Genomic DNA, 3,771 nt, shown 5'->3' with positions numbered 1-3,771 from the left:
CTCCATTTTATCGATGGCAATCTAAATGGTGCAATGTATGCTGACGTTACGACAAGATGTTTCACTGCATGACAAAATGGCGATGTACTTCCAACATGATGGATGTCCGGCACATACCTCACGTGCGGTTGAAGCGGTACTGAATAGTATATTTCATGACAGGTGGATTGGTCGTCGAAGCACTATATCATGGACCGCATTTTCACTGGATCTCACGTCCCTGGAATTCTTTCAGTTGGAAAAGTTGAAGGATATTTGCTATCGTGATCCACCGACAACGCGTGACAACGTGCGTCAGCGCATTGTCGATGCATGTGCGAACATTACAGAAGGCGAACTACTCGCTGTTGAGAGGAATGTCGTGACACGTATTGCCAAATGCATTGAGCTTGACGGACATCATTTTTAGCATTTATTGCATCAATGTGGTACTGTGGTATTTACAGGTAATCACGCTGTAACAGCATGCGTTCTCAGAAATGATAAGTTCACAAAGGTACATGTATCACATTTGAACAACCGAAATAAAATGTTCAAACGTACCTACGTTCTCTATTTTAATTTAAAAAACCTACCTGTTACCAACTGTTCGTCAAAAATTGTGAGCCATATGTTTGTGACTATTACAGCACCATCTATCACAAAGCGAAAAAAGTGGTCCAACTAAAACATTCATATTTCTTTACGTACCACACGAATATGTAATAAAATTGGCGGTTCCTATTTAAAAAACGCAGTTGATATCCGATTGACCTATGGCAGCGCCATCTAGTGGGCCAACCATAGCGCCATCTGGTTTCCCCTTCAAGCTAGACAAGTTTCGGTCTATGTGGTTTTTTTTCGTTTGACGCTTATTTCGTGAGATATTTGGCCCGGTCACGATCAATGGACCACTCTGTATACTTCCGCTATACTTGCAAACCGTTTAGGCCTTCGCATTTGTAGCTCAATATCTCTTCTGTTACTTACAAGAGTGCATGTAAATGTGAAAAACGCGTAGGTCATAGGATGTCCAATAACACCATACCTAGTAAAGCACTGTGGTTTTTAAATGAATCTTTGAGGTTAGAATAACACTATTTTTACTGTAAAAATATCGGTATTCCATTACTAGAGACTCAACGAAATGAACGTAGGGTTATAGGCACTGATTTCATGTGGTTCGAGATTTGGAAAATTAAGAACTTTCCCTTTAAAGGAAATCAATATCAATCAATAAAATTATGGAAGCAGGAAGAAAGTACGCGAACACTGGGAAAAAGTTCTCATATGGCCAATTTCCAAAAAAAAAAAAAAAAAAAAGTCTACCTTACCATGTGTTAAGTACTGGATACAAAGTATCAGATAATGTACTCTTGTGAAGACTTGCATGTTCCTGATGAGTGAGGTGCATTGAGATTCGCATACAGGGCGTTAAAAAGAAAAAGAAAAAAGAAACTGCCCAGGTTCGAATAGGGCTCGAGCAGCGAGGGCTGCGTACAAACTTTATTATGCATGTGGACAATTCATCCATTCCTGGAATCGAGGACAGTGACAATTTTTGCGTTATCGAAATTGACACTGGGAAGATATCGGTCGCAAGGATTTCAAAACTTTGGAGAATGATTTCAGGTTTATAGTCGGATAAAAAATGAGAAAAGAAATTTTTTTTTCTTATGATATAATTAAAAATTAACAATTTCGGATTTTTCTCGCTTTGAAATCTTGCTTCTTGCCAAATTTCATCATTCTAGGACAACGGGACGGTCCCTATAGGTCTCTATGACTGAGCTTTCGAGTATCATAACATGTAAAATAAATGGCTGTATCTTTTGACTGCATTGACTTAAAAGCTTAGAATTTTAAATCGCCAAGGGACAATAGACCTGAGTATGTGACATAAATTTTAAGCTGATATGCGAAACTGTACCAGAGAAAAGGGATCTCAACACACAAATAGACAGACGGAGAAAAATATGAAAAAAATTTTCGTGTAATATAATTACAAATTAACAATTATCAGATTTTTTCCTCTGTCTTTAGTGTTAGACCTTGCTTCTCGTGAAATTTCATCGAATATCAAACTATGTGTCATAGGTGTTCCCATATTTTGACTGAATTGACTTAAAAGCTTTTACCGCAGGAGGACGATAAACCTTAATATATCACAGAAATCCGAACTTGACACGCCTATTTCTTGACTGTGAAATGAATACCACTAGTTGCATACAGGCGTTGATATAAGTCAACGGGGACAGTTGAAAATGTGTGCCCCCACCGCGACTCAAATCCGTGATTTCCTGCTTACATGGCAGACGCTCTATCCATCTGAGCCACCGAGGACACAGAGGATAGTGCGACTACAGGGACTTTTCTCTGGCACGCCTCCCATGAGACCCACATTCCCAAATTATTGACCCGCACTATATTCATAGTGCCCTTGCCCATTATACTCATTACTCGCGGCTTTTTGCCGATTCCCGTAAGAGTTCGGGCACTGTTTGTGCATCCGCACAGAAGAATATGGTCAAATGAACTATAGATATATATGAAGATGGTGTCTGTTCTTTCGGACATGTCCGAAATAACAGACAACATCTTCATATACAGGGTGATTCAAAAAGAATACCACAACTTTAAAAATGTGTATTTAATGAAAGAAACATAATATAACCTTCTGTTATACATCATTACAAAGAGTATTTAAAAAGGTTTTTTTTTCACTTAAAAACAAGTTCAGAGATGTTCAATATGGCCCCCTCCAGAGACTCGAGCAATATCAACCCGATACTCCAACTCGTTCCACACTCTCTGTAGCATATCAGGCGTAACAGTTTGGATAGCTGCTGTTATTTCTCGTTTCAAATCATCAATGGTGGCTGGGAGAGGTGGCCAAAACACCGTATCCTTAACATACCCCCATAAGAAAAAATCGCAGGGGGTAAGATCAGGGCTTCTTGGAGGCCAGTGATGAAGTGCTCCGTCACGGGCTGCCTGGCGGCCGATCCATCGCCTCGGGTAGTTGACGTTCAGGTAGTTATGGACAGATAAGTGCCAATGTGGTGGCGCTCCATCCTGCTGAAATATGAATTGTTGTGCTTCTTGTTCGAGCTGAGGGAACAGCCAATTCTCTAACATCTCCAGATACTGTAGTCGTTCTCGGCCGTCCAGAACTTTTCCCTTTGCACAAACACCCATTCTCTGTAAACTGTTTATACCAACGTTTAATACACCACCTATCAGGAGGTTTAACACCATACTTCGTTCGAAATGCACGCTGAACAACTGTCGTCGATTCACTTCTGCCGTACTCAATAACACAAAAAGCTTTCTGTTGAGCGGTCGCCATCTTAGCATCAACTGACGCTGACGCCTAGTCAACAGCGCCTCAAGCGAACAAATGTACAACTAAATGTAACTTTATAGCTCCCTTAATTCGCTGACATATAGTGCTTAGCTCTGCCTTTTGTCGTTGCAGAGTTTTAAATTCTTAAAGTTGTGGTATTATTTTTGAATCACACTGTATATAGGTCTATTTCTTGTTGAGAAAAATGGTTCTTAATAGTCGGACAGACAGACGGACAGGCCATTGTAGAATATAAAGGTTCTGTTTTTTATAGTTTTATGCATGGAACCCAAAAAAAGGAAGTTACATATTGCTACAGGAGGCAGTGCTGGTCAGACAAGAAGAAAATTTACTGCAAGTAAGTGTCCGGAAACCAGTACCTGTCGAGGTACGGGCCGTTCTACTTTCGACCAGTAACCTCTACAATTCGGTATTTACAGGCTATT

The sequence above is a fragment of the Schistocerca cancellata genome, chromosome 6 (genome assembly GCF_023864275.1).
Source record: "Schistocerca cancellata isolate TAMUIC-IGC-003103 chromosome 6, iqSchCanc2.1, whole genome shotgun sequence".
Lineage (NCBI taxonomy): Eukaryota > Metazoa > Arthropoda > Insecta > Orthoptera > Acrididae > Schistocerca > Schistocerca cancellata.
Note: the sequence above shows the minus strand (reverse complement) of the source record.